Source organism: Stylophora pistillata, chromosome 1, assembly GCF_964205215.1.
Source record: "Stylophora pistillata chromosome 1, jaStyPist1.2, whole genome shotgun sequence".
Classification (NCBI taxonomy): domain Eukaryota; kingdom Metazoa; phylum Cnidaria; class Anthozoa; order Scleractinia; family Pocilloporidae; genus Stylophora; species Stylophora pistillata.
Genome location: NC_142519.1, coordinates 42742069 through 42756142, shown reverse-complemented (window position 1 = coordinate 42756142; position 14074 = coordinate 42742069). Strand labels below are relative to the sequence as shown.

General features: G+C 39.8%; 1 pseudogene across 1 annotated transcript; it reads right to left on the bottom strand.

Moving 5' to 3' along the window:
* Nucleotides 1-3013: 3013 nt before the first annotated feature.
* Nucleotides 3014-5462, bottom strand: LOC148742643 (uncharacterized; annotated as a pseudogene). Its single transcript, XR_016000345.1, has 4 exons — nucleotides 5387-5462; nucleotides 4531-5114; nucleotides 3299-3451; nucleotides 3014-3183 (listed from the first exon to the last, which is right to left on the bottom strand). The product of XR_016000345.1 is annotated as an uncharacterized LOC148742643 (transcript).
* Between the last annotated feature and the right edge of the window lie 8612 nt (nucleotides 5463-14074).

Below are 14074 nucleotides of genomic sequence, written 5' to 3'. Positions count from 1 at the left end.
CCGGCCCCGCTTTTACGAAGCCCCAAGGGAAATAGAAAAAAGTTCGAGGTAGCGGGCTATCGAAATAACACCGGAGAAGCGTAAAGGAAGGGTAAATCCTAGGGAAGTCGATTTTTGTTCCAAATAGCGGGATTTGGGACTTGAATTTAACCGAGTTCGACATAGCGGGGTTCGACTGTAATGACATGTTTAATGCTTTTGTTTTTTTTTTTTTCCAACCGATTTTTTTTTCTATCCGCATTTTTCCCATCCGCAATTTTTCATCTGCATTTTCCTATCGGCATCCGCCATCCGCATCTATCCGGTCCGCGCTTTGCAGAGTCCCCTAGCTAATCAGACACCGTTAACAACAAATGGAATCGGAATTTTTTTCTGATTGGAAGAAAACTGCATGCAAACAAAATAAAACAAGACTTAAATTGCTTTCTACTGTCTGGTTGATATCACATTTTATCTCTGAAAATACGAAAGTAAATTGTAAGTAAGGTAAAACTCAATGTTTCTTCTGACTGTAAACAAAGTACTTACTGCTTAGGGCTATTTCGAAAGACACCACAGGTCTCCATTGCAGGCTGCGCCATAATCCGTAATATTTAATCATATATTGCAAAAAATCAAGAGAGTGATTCGTAGAATCAACGATGGCATTCGCGTTAACGCTTATTTTCCGCAGGCGTGAAATAGGTGGAACATTAATTTAGCGTACGATTTTAGGGATTCGATGAATGATTTCTTTCTCGCTAGTGAACCCGAGACCTCTAATTGAAGACTTTCGCACATTTCTCTCAGCTCAACTACTTTCAGTATGTTGAGTTTCTTCGCTTTTGAAAGTTCGCACAAGTTCCTATTTCAGACAACAATAGGATGCTGAGGCGCAGTCACTTGAAGGTTCACTGCTCTACGTAGATTCTCAAGCGCAATTTCATTTTCTAGCGCTTCTAAATCAGGATCCTCCTCCGTAAATTCCTGGAATCTAGAAACGGAATACGACGTTGAGAAAACTGTTCTCAAGCTGGATTTCAATTGAAAAATCCAATTCCGGATCGCATGGGTTTCTATGTCTCACGTCTTTTAGGAAATCCAGAGAGGGATTTGCAGAACTGCAGCTGTTCACGAAGGCTCTCTGTAGAAGTTTCTTTCTTTTTTTGACTTTTAATTTCGCTTCTCCCCTCTCCCCTCCCCGCTATTTTGTTTTCACGCCTGGCGCGCGGGATTTTTTGTGAACTGGTTTATCGCGTCGGGGACTTTGGGCTTGGCGTTGATATTGGAAAGAGGCTGGCGTGTACATTGTGCTCTTGTATCTTAGGGCCTGATTACATGGGCCGGGCTGGCCCTGTTAGCCGAGCTGATTTCTTTTGTTTTGGTGTTCGCCAAAGCGTGAAAACAAAAGAAATCAGCACGGCTAACCGGGCCAGCTCGGCTCATGTAATCAGGCCCTTAGTCTCTTTTACTTATTTTCAGTACGGAGTTTAGTTTGGATTGTTGTTGTCTAATTCCTCAGTTTAGAATTTCAAGTTTACGGAGTTTAATTCAACTACCTATTGTGAATTTCAATTACATTATTTCGACGGAGTTAGGATTCTCGTTTCTTTCTTTTACTTTTGGATTTTTTACATGGTGCCGAGACCCGAAAATTTAACTCACTTAAGAATTTGCTCTCTCAAGAAATGCAACTGCTGACAGAAAAACTCATGCCCGCTAGACGGAAACTGCCTCCAACAATCTGTTATCTACAAAGCTACCGTCATACGTAAAGACAACAACTCGACGGATTCATACATCGGACTCACTGCAAAGGACTTCAAGACCCGCTACAACAGCCACACGTCATCGTTCCAACACACTAAGCACCGCAACTCTACCGAACTCAGTAAACACATCTGGACACTTAAGGACAACAACATCGGCTATTCCATCTGCTGGCGCATTCTATCTTCACATCTGCCCTTCAACAGCTCAAGCAAACGATGCAACCTATACACTCAACAAACGTAACGAACTCGTCTCTTCCTGCCGACAAAGAAACAAAGCCCTCCTACGCAACAGCTGACTTAACACTTTTCGCACCGAATCAATTATGTCATTAAAATCCCCTGGTGAGTGGGCAACAACGAAACAGGTCTGTAGGGATGAGATGTAGTTGATTTTTCTCTGCTCATCACATGTTAAATCTTATTAGATGTTTTGTTGTGTTGTATCGCTGAGTATTTTTATTCGTTGTTTCCATTTTGACTCGCCTTACGGGCTCATCAAAATTCAAACAACGAGTAAAAATTCTCAGCGATACTGCAAATACTATGTCTAATAAGAGATTTATTATCCGACACGCTAAATTGTTATTTCAGTGCGGGAGAATTTCGTGGATATTTCTGGAGTGCAAATATCGCGTGACATTTGTACTCATCTCGCGCGTTACTTGTACTCTACGAAGCACATTTGGATAATAAAAAGCATTACTCGATGAATTTGAACCTCCTCTGGCGAATCAACTGAAAACTTATCGGATTGTTCTTACGAAAAATTTAATGTCCTTGGAGCCCTGGACGACGAAATTCTGGCTTTAATGACAGAAGAGCATAGCGAAGATGAAATCCAGCAAACTGGGAACTTCAGGGAATCTATTTATCAAATGATAGTGGAAATTGACGAGACCATAAAACGCAGTTGAACTGGAAAGGGCCGCAAATACAGTGATGTCAATGCCTCTCTCTAATTCTAATTCGTTCACTGAAAGTCTGGGAATCGGAAAGTCAAAACTATCGAAGATTGATCTAAAGAAATTCTATGATGATCCCATTTCTTTCAATCCGTTCTAGGACTCGTTTGCAGTTGCTGTCGATGAGAACTCTGGTTTATCGGATTTTGACAAATTCAAAAGTACAGCCCATGTCAGAATGTCAACAAAATGTAAAAAGAAGGCTTGAAGGGAAGAAAATTTAAAGTTATGTCAAAAATTTCAAAATTAACACTACATGGCTTATACTCTTCATGAAATATAACAGTGACAGACACCATGGCTAAAGACCTTTTTAATTTCCTCAAAATAAGATAAAAAAAAAATTCATATTTCATGCTGCTGGGTAGTATTGTGTAGGTCAAACTTAGGTTTGTTCTTCTATTAACATGTGGCCATCCTTGTTCCTTCTCCGTTTTTTCAGTCCTTCCTCTTGGGGTTTGTCTCCTCTGAGAGAATACATTGATCATTTTAAGACTTCTGAATGTAATCTGTTTAACTAATAACCAAATGTAACTTTCTTTTTACTTGGTCATACCATAACATTCATACAACTGTGCATACCTTGTTGATCTGTTGTAGGAGGGGACCATGGTAATTCCAGCGGTGGTGAAAATATGCAACACACATCTCAAATACAGTGGCCTAATGTCTGCATAAGGATCACAGTTTGGCACAAGTTGCCGCAACCAGTGCCATGACTTTGTGATTCGCTCCCTATATTTGACCAGAAAAGTTAGTACCTAGGGGTCTGACTTCTAAAAAGTTGCAATTAATTATTGATAATAATTAAAAAGCTGTTATAAAAAAGGACAGGAGGACTGATCTTACAGTTGTTATTTTAGACCTTGGTTTCTTTCTTTTCAGTCCAGAAGTATCACCTTTATTTAATGTTCAGCTTTAGACAAATTACTAACTAACCAAAAACATGTCAGCTTATTGTTTTAGTTAATAATAGGATGATATCATTGGAGTTCACACAATGAAGACGACTGAGTTGGACAACCAAGATCAGGTTCTTACTAGGTACAATCAGTCAGTACTCACTGATCAGAAACCAATATTACTGTAACTTAGAGTACTTCACTGCTCAATAGTGTCTGATATTTATTGATAGCCAACACTTTCCTGCATGTAATCTAGTATTTCCATATCTAATGCCCATCCCAATTTTCTCCAGACTTCTTCCATGTTTGCAGTGAAACCCTTCTATGTGGTGTTGAGTTTCCAGCTCTTATCATGTATGAAGACAAAAAAGGATTGGAAAAGAGAACTCAAAGTAACACCAGAAATACCAAGTTTGATTTGGCAGAAGTCAATTGTATTCACCCTTATCCCACTAGAAAAAAATTGTAAAAAAGTCAGAACAAACCAGATTGAGACCACGGTAGTAACTCACTGCATATATGTGTAATTTAATATATTAGATGCATGTATCTAAAGGGTCCTACTAATACCCCCTTGGCACTGGCTGCATTTTCACTAATTTCAAAACTGTTGGCAGTGAGTAAAAGTATTAGGGTTGATAGTATGAGATACCTGAATTATTATGCTGAATTTTCATTGATAGGGCAGCTACTTTCATTTTTGCTCAAACATGGAGTAAATTTTACTTGAGTAGTTTTTCACTTGCAAACTTAGCATATACCAGTACACAAAATTTGTGTGGGTTGGATATACAGTCAGCTCTAAGCTCTGGAATGTGAATGCAGTCTTGCATCTTAAGAAAATTACCAACATTTCCAATAAATAATTTTCAGTTTTGTTATGGTACCAAAAGCTGAGAATGAGCTTACCATTGGGAGTAAATTTCTTCATTCACATTCTTTTCTTGGGTTCTCCAATCACTTTTATCAGCTTTTGTCTGTGGGGTCTTTTTTCCAGATTGATTGATTTCATCATTGGAATTAGCACTCACTGGCTCCATCACAGTTTTTTTCTGCCTCTGTTTGTTTCCTGCAGGAAATATCTTGTGGAATTTCATCCATGGCCTGCTTCTTGTCCTCTTCTTTTGTAAGCACAGAAGGTTGCCAGTTATCCCTTTGCATAAACCCACTAGACATAACAGTGCTCCCTGGGTCACCTCTGTCTTTGTTTACATGAACATTACTATTTCCATTTGTAACATGAGGATAATTAAGTGAAATGGATGTTCTGGTAGCAGCTGTGTGTGATACAAACCACATTGCATCAGCTGTTCTGCTAAGTGAGCCACAGTACACTTCTCATAATAGCCTAGGTGATGAAGAAATCAAGAGTGGATGAATGTGACTATGTACACTTGTTGTGTTATCATAACCATGTAAAGATGATGAAACTGAAGGTAAACCCCTACTTGAAGCTGGACTCTGCCGATCTTTAAGACTTGCTGCTCCAGCACCTGGTTTAAACAAGGAATTAGAGGGATTCTGTATTGCTTAAAACATCACATACATGTACACTGCAAAACTACAGGCAGGAGTAATCTGAAAAGTTCTTCTCAAGTATATGGCAGTATTATTAACACTGTGCAGTCAACATAATATTGCCAACTGAATGCAAACAAAACAGTCACAATGTATTAACCTGGTGCAATGTTTCATTTACAAGCTGCCCCAGCTATCCTGTAAATCTTCAAGTACACTACATTATATCAACAAGCAGCCAACTCACTTTGATGTCTAACTAGCACCCTGACTCTTGGTTCACATTGAAGAAGTATCATTTAAAGGAGCTAAAAATCCAGAACCTCACAATTAATCTGTGTTACGATGTTGTGTGACACGCCATGTGCTACTTGCCGTATTTGGGCGTTACCTTATTTGGTGATTAAAATAAATACACTTCTACACTCTCAGTCGCTTCCTACATGTTGAAACATGGTGTCAGGAGTAAACTCCGCTTTACTTGCCTAAATTTCGCTCGCGTCTGAGTGAAAAACCAGTGGAAGCTACCCGCAAATTCTGTTCCCTTCGCCTGATCACAATTCTGAATCAGTTCGCTCCTTGCAAGCGAAAGAAGATGTCGACAGAAAGTGCCCACGAGGAGACACCCAGCGCAAGCAGTATTCAACCTTTAGCGCCGGCATATATACCACAAGCAATACCGCACAATTTTCCGCTGCCAAACGCAATGCATTGCCGTGGAGACGTCGCTGGAAACTGGGAGTTTTTCAAACATCAATGGAGCGATTACGAAATCGCCACGGGCCTCATTCACCGTGAAAATACCATTCGCCTAGCGACCTTGAGATCTGCAATGGGCCGAGAATGCCTCCAAATTTTCCTAAACCTGAACCTATCAGAAGACGACAAACAGAATATCGATAGATGTCTAGAAGCGCTAGATCAGTATTTCAAGCCCACAAGAAATGTAGTTTACGAAAGGTACGTTTTCAACACATGCATGCAAGGCAATGACGAGTCAACTCAAAGTTATGTAACAAGACTGCGAAAGTTAGCCGCATCCTGCGAATACGGAGAGCTGACTGACGATCTTATCAGGGACAGGCTAGTCATAGGACTGAAGAATAATGGTGACAAAGTACGATTATTGAGAGAAAAGAATCTGGATCTTAAAAAAGCCATCCAAATGTGCACTACGAGCGAAGTAGCCGCGCAGCAAATGAAGAAAATTCAGAACACAGAGGACAAAGCCGAGGAGGTTAAGAAGCTTGTTGACAGAAAGAAGGTTCCAAGAAGACGTCACTTCAAGAAAGCTCCAGAGAAACAGCAGAAATCCGATGATAAACCGAAGAATTCGGGCGTAGAAGAACGCCCTGGTTTCAAATGCAAATATTGTGGTCGCCCAGAACGTCATGTAAAGAGAACGGAGTGTCCGGCGTCCGGAAAAACATGCAGCAACTGTAACAAAAAAGGCCACTTCGCGTCAGTGTGTCTCGCAAGGAAGAAAGTAAATCAGTTTGAAGATATTGAAACGTCAAGTGACGACGAAATGTGCCTAACCTTGGAAACTATATCGCTAGTTGATACGAAGGCCAGACAATGGTTTACAGAAATACAGTTCTTCAAATCTCCAAAAGATGACTTCACCACATCAATCACATGTCAACTGGACACTGGAGCCACATGCAATGTACTCTGCCTAGATGACCTGTCAGCCATAACCCAGCTAGGAGATCCTTCAGTTGAAAGGTCAACGGTCAAGCTCAGGCTATTTGGGGGGTCAACACTGAAGCCCATCGGGGAATGTGACTTGTATGTGAAGCACCATAGTACCAGGCAGACACTCAAGTTTCAAGTGGTTCAAGGCAAGTGTAGACCTCTGCTGTCAGCCGAAACCTGTGAGAAGTTGCAACTCATCAAGCTCAATTCTTCCCTCACCCAGACAGTGCACCAAGTTAACAGTGCAGAGAAGCCGCTGTCAGAAGAAGGCCTGTTTAGCAAGTATCAGGACGTATTCACTGGCCTGGGACACATTGGAAATGCAAAAATAGTGGTTGACAAGAATGTTACACCGGTACAGCATTCTCCTCGTCGTGTTCCGGTAGCCCTTCGAAAAGATGTGAAGAAGAAGATTGCCGAGCTTCAGGAAAAAGGGATCATTAAGAAAGCTGAGGAACCATCAGAGTGGATAAGTAGCATGGTGGTAGTAGCTAAACCGAATAAGATCCGAATCTGTCTAGATCCCAAAGATTTAAACAAGGCTATACAGCGTCCAAAGTTCCAAATGCCAACCTTAGAGGAACTTTTGCCTGATCTAAGTAAAGCTAGAGTCTTTAGCTCCTTTGATGCAAAGGATGGTTTTTACCAAGTGAGCTTAGATGAGGAAAGCAGTAAATTAACAACTTTTTGGACGCCTCTTGGAAGATACCGTTTCCTCAGAATGCCCTTTGGGATAAGTCCTGCTCCTGAAATATTTGAAAGCAAACTTCAAGAATGTCTAGCTGATCTTCATGGAGTCAAAGTGATCAGAGATGATATCCTGGTGGTAGGATACGGAGCAACAGATGCAGAAGCTCAAATTGATCATGATCGAAATGTCGCACGCCTAATGGAGCGAGCAAGACGAATAAGCCTAAAGCTTAACAAGTCCAAAGTCAAGCTGAGAAAAGCCGAGGTCAAATTTATGGGTCATGTAATCTCTAAAGAGGGACTAAAACCTGATCCAGACAAGGTCACAGCCATAAAGAACATGCCAAAGCCAACATCCACGAGTGAAGTTCAGACCCTACTTGGTTTTGTCAATTATTTGTCTAAATTCTTACCCAAACTCTCGGATGTGTCTGCACCTTTGAGAGAACTTACCATCAGTCCAGCCAAGTTTACATGGGCCAGACAACATGATAAAGCTTTCACCACCATACAGCAGCTAGTCATCCAGCACCCAGTTCTGAAATTTTACAATGAAGAAGAAGAGGCAACTATTCAGACAGATGCCAGTGACAAAGGCTTAGGAGCAGTTCTCCTACAAAATGGACAGCCCGTAGCGTTTGCATCCAGAACTCTCTCTAAGACAGAGCAAAGATATGCCACCATCGAAAAAGAGTGCCTTGCAATTGTGTTTGGATGTGAGAGGTTCAATCAGTATCTGGCTCGCAGAGAGAAGATTTACATAGAAACGGATCATAAACCCCTTGAGTCCATCTTCAAGAAGTCTCTGCTCGCAGCACCGTGCCGTCTACAGAGAATGTTGTTACGACTACAGAAATACAATCTGGCAGTCAGCTACAAACCTGGGAGTCAGATGTTACTAGCAGATCACTTGTCAAGAGCAGCACAACATGAAAACACAGTGCCCGAAGATACCTTTCAAGTGTTTTCAGTGGATTTGGAGAAAAGTAACCCGATGCAAGCCTTGAAGATATCCCCTGAACGACTGGAACAGCTACAGCGCTGCACTGGACAGGATGAGTCTTTGCAAGTTCTAAAGACCACCATCCTCAGTGGCTGGCCAGCTCAGAAAGATCAAGCACCTGTTAACATCAGAGAATATTGGAACTATCGTGATGAGCTGTCAATACACAATGGAGTTCTCTTCAAGGGTTCAAGAGTAATAATTCCACGTGTCTTGCGGCCTGAAGTTATGTCCAAGATACATTCAAGTCACTTGGGCATAGAAGCCTGCCTTCGCAAAGCAAGAGACTCCGTGTTTTGGCCAAACATGACTGGAGATGTACGTGACCAAGTCTCACAGTGTTCCATCTGCAGTGAATGGCAATCCCAAAATCCAAAAGAACCAATGCAAAGTCATCAGATTCCGGACCGCCCTTGGAGTAGAGTTGCGGCGGATCAGTTCAAGCTTAATGGAAAAGATTACATAGTCCTCGTAGACTTCTATTCGGATTTTATCGAAGTGAAGATGTTGCAAGAGAACACATCAAGTGCTGTGGTTGAGTTTCTAAAAGAGCAGTTTAGCAGACATGGGATACCAGACACTTTGATCACTGACAACGGTTCCCAATTTACAAGTCAGGAATTCAGGCAGTTCGCACACAGTTGGGAAGTTGTCCATGTTTCCTCTTCGCCACACCATCACAAGTCGAATGGTAAGGTAGAAGCAGCCGTGAAAGTGACCAAGTCTTTACTAAAAAAAGCCCTTAAGGACCACAAAGACCCCTGGCTAGCACTGCTTGATCAAAGAAATACCCCTACAGAGTCAATAGGTTCAAGTCCAGTACAGAGACTTATGTCCCGACGCACAAGAACTCTACTTCCAACTGCCACTAACCTCCTGTACCCGAAAGTACCAGGAAATGTGGATCAACTACTCCGGCTAAAAAGACAGAGAGCCAAGTTCTATCATGATCGTTCCTCCCGTCCCTTACCCGAAATTGAAATAGGACAGGACGTCAGGGTGGCCCCTCTACAGAAGAACGACGTATGGAAGAGAGGTACCTGTGTTGAGAAACTCTCCGACAGGTCCTATGTAGTGAAGACGGAGGCTAACAACCACCTGGTCCGTCGAAACCGTGCTTTCCTAAAACCAGCTGAGAAACCAGCTGCGCCGACTCCCTCATCTAAGATAGTTGATCTCAGCACAAGTCAGCCTTCAAAGCACAGCTCACCGCCAGCGATGGTCCCTAGACCCAAGCCAATATCACCAGCAGTCAAGAGAACAAGGACCAGAATAATAAAACCTCCCGCTAGGCTAAGTGACTACTCAACTTAGGTCTTTGGATCTTAAAGTGCAACTTAGGCTTAGGACTGTACAGAGACATTAGTTTCAGTGAACCTTTTTAATTTTTTTTTACTTCGTTTCCTCGTTGTGTCGGGTTAAGTTCGTTTTGCATTTCTATTATTTATTTTTTGAAATTTAGTTTATGGCCATGTTCAGCTTTGTTTGACAAAGAAAGGGAGATGTTACGATGTTGTGTGACACGCCATGTGCTACTTGCCGTATTTGGGCGTTACCTTATTTGGTGATTAAAATAAATACACTTCTACACTCTCAGTCGCTTCCTACATGTTGAAACAATCTGTTAGTAAACAAAACATGTGCTAAACACATTTAGCAGACAGGTTTCTACAATTAATGAGCCCACTTACTCTGATCTTCAACTTGGTTATGAGCTGGGAAAACTATAATTTTGAGGAAACAAGTGATATGCAGGCAGAGGCTTACAAATGATGAATGTATTCACTCCTTCACCAACCTCTTCCATATAGAGCAATAATAAAATATACCTTTACTATCATGTTGTTACTTTATGATACGAAAGCTGTGTCAAATTTCCTTTTCCTTACAATGCTAGGCCTCTTTGATTTGGGAGTAACTGCAACAACATTTTGAAGAAATTTTTAGACAATGTCTACCTTGTAAATCTATAAAATTATTATCTAGCATTCATAAATGATAATTGTTTTTACAAGGTGCACAAGTATTCACCAGACTGAAAAGGGCCATATATATATGCATGTTCAGTAATAAAAATTAATAGAAAATGAGCTAAGTTGAAGTCAACACTAAGTTACAAAAAAATTAAAGAAAATTCTCACAAGTGATTAGAAGACTATAATACTTGGGTGACATTACAATTTTTTGAAAGGAGCTAAATTGTGTATGGCTCTGCCAACAACATTCTCATTATGCACACAGCTTCACTGCTTGATGATACTCATTTAGTGTCCACCACAAAAAAGCTCTTGACTATGTCCAGGGAGAAACTGTCAAAACCAGAACGAACATGTTCACAAAATGAGCCACCAATCAGTAGAAAAGAAATTGTTAATTGGTGGTTTGATTTGCTTGCAGTTAATTCCATTGCTTAGTTATTGTAAGTAATGGATCTAAACCCACAACACATCCCAATTAGACCACTGTCCAGGTTTTTTTCCTCTCTTTAAATATGCCTTTTTTGGGAACTAGTTAAAGAGCAATTCAGGCAGATTACACCATCCAAAATTCCCTGTATCTCTGACTATATAAATTGACTCTATAAAAAAACACTCTGAAAAATAATGTGAGACATTGAAAAAAAAAAAGCTAGCATGAATTCCCCAAATGCTTTGTGATAGATACTGGAAAATTGTCCTGGTTGTGTTATCAGCCGATTTAATGCACTTCCCAAATCACATTCCAATGTCAAGCATTTGAACACAAGCTCATCAATGTACTGCTCTTGCATCAAGTATCTTACAGAATCTAGAAGAAATTTCTAAATTTAGTTATAACACTTAACTGCAACAGACGACTTTTACCATGAGTCAATACTCAGAAAAATAACATACTACATTCTAGTGTAACAAAGAGTTAAAAAAATAGGATCAAATTTATATTTGAGAACAGTTTAATTGGTTCAATCGTTTAGTTGTCAATTAGGAAAGTCATAGCTGAGTAATACCTTTTATAAAAAAAGTTATAATTTTAATTTACATTGGTTTCTGCTACAGTATTAATTTGCATCTCCAGCTATATCATAAGAAACATTAAAAAACAGAGAAGCCTTTGAGCCAATTATTAGAAGGGGAAATTGAGTTATACCTACATGTACATGACTTTGTACAGTTGTTGTTTTAGGTAAGCAATACACCACATTTTCCCATCATTTACTACAGACTCCATTAACCCATGTAAGTTAAGGGAATTACTAGAGGGGATGGAAAGTCACTGACCTGATTTAATTTCTTCTTAAGTTTCAGTGACAATTAGCTCCATCATTACAGGTATATTATTAAACAATAGACTTTTAACCAATCTCTTTTTCTTGAGATTCGTTTATTTTTAACAATATTTAAATTTCTTAAGGGCCTCAATTCTTAAAGCACTGGTCAATGAGGCTGGCTCTGTCTCCATGAACTCATATAATTGGTTTTAATCTGTCATGATGATAATGAATAAGGTCCGCAATGAGGCTGGCAGCTCTGTCTCCATGAACTCATATAATTGGTTTTAATCTGTCATGATGATAATGAATAAGGTCCGCAATGAGGCTGGCTCTGTCTCCATGAACTCATAAAATTGGTTTTAATCTGTCATGATGATAATGAATAAGGTCCGCAATGAGGCTGGCTCTGTCTCCATGAACTCATATAATTGGTTTTAATCTGTCATGATGATAATGAATAAGGGAAGGCTGGTTAGGCCAGTAACCGTTGTGATATAAGTAACCAAGGAGAAAGGGACAGGTTTACCTGACAGAGGTCCAGTAACCAAGGAGAAAGGGACAGGTTTACCTGACAGGGGTCCAGTAACCAAAGAGAAAGGGACAGGTTTACCTGACAGCCTACATCCAGAGGAAATAAACATGATGGGTGTGTGCTCATTACATGCCTTTGGTGATCTTTTGAAACAAAACAGGGTTCATCAAAGAAGCCATAGAGGCTACAACTGTCTGAGGGAGAGATTATTAACGTTTATTTAGTTTTGGGATTTAATTAGCAAATAACACGAAATACATAGTGACAAATTTTGGAACATCAAGAGAGATGAATTACAACAATATTCAGAAATAATTATGTAGGGCTTTAAAGTCTTAAAAGGGCAGTGCAAATTAGCCTCTATGTAATCACTAATTTACTGTCTACTATAGGAAATCTTTGAATTAATACCAATTCACGCAGTTTCGAAAAAAGGAGAAAAATCTCAGGACTTCAATAAATCATTATGTTGATCATAAGAAATGCCCAGAAGACTTAGTCATTTCTTATTTAATCCAAGGCTTAACAGCATTTTGAATTAATCATGTTCAGGTAATGATATTTTCAAGTGAGAGTAATTTGGTGTTAATCAAGCACTAATAAATTCTTCACAGAAAACAAAATTCATTTGCATTAGAGAACAAAAAGCAAGTGTAATTTGTAGTCTTTGAAAACTTAACAAGTGCTTAATTCAATTAATGCTACATTGCATGAGAAATCATGGTATTATACTTATCAGTAATTTACATGAAAAAAGCAGCAAAGAGAGTCAAGACACATGACCATTTATGATTTAACACTGTCTTGTGTTCCAACTTTGCACTTGTTTATAATTCTACATTTGTGTTACATGAAAAATGCACTCAGTTGCAGCCAATTGGAAGCGCATAATTTTTTCATGTACATAAAAATGTATTTAATTGTACTTAATTTGGCACTCACGATAAAAGAGACAGACTTCTTAAAAAGATGACACTTACTTGATAGTCTGTATGAATTTGTTTTCTTCCCAGCTGATGCAATGCTTGATTCCTTGTTAACAGTAAACCCTAAGGACTCCAGCATTTTGTAGATGATTGTTGTTGAATCTGAACTTTTTGCTGAGGACAAATATATGCATGCTCCTTTTCCACTTTCCTCTTTCTGCAATCAAAGTTAGCCATAGCAATGCACCGCACCCCCTTTAAAATTCACCAAACCTGACTACATATTAAAAAGTAAATGACAAGGAAATGCTGTTTGTTTCCTAAAACTTCTCATTATGTACTTTGAACGGTCATATTAAACATGCAAATGATGTATTTCTGAAGTCAGTTTGTCTACTTCTATAGTCGACCTCTCGAGAAAGGCATAGCTTACTTACCCACAAAGTGCTTTCGTCTATAAACAAAAAACTTCAGCCCAAAACTCCCCAGCAACGCGCATGCCCTCTTTATCACGAGCTAGGTTTTTAAGGTACTGAAACTTTTGAAGGATCGTCTCGAGCGATGAAAATAGAACATCACGCAGACTCACCTCGGCGCTCTTTGCATTTGTGTCAGCATCCTCACCTTTACTTTCGATCATTGTTCAATTGACGCGAAGAGGTACTAGATTGTGATATGATGTTGGACTTCGCCTTCATAAGGCATTGAAATTCTTAAAGGTTTTTGCTTTGTACCTTACGTCCTGGCATATCTTCTTGCAGCTAGAGACATCCATGAAATCTGTCAGGCATTCTATCGAGTGGCCGCGGGAAGAGTAGCACGAGTCAACAAAACGT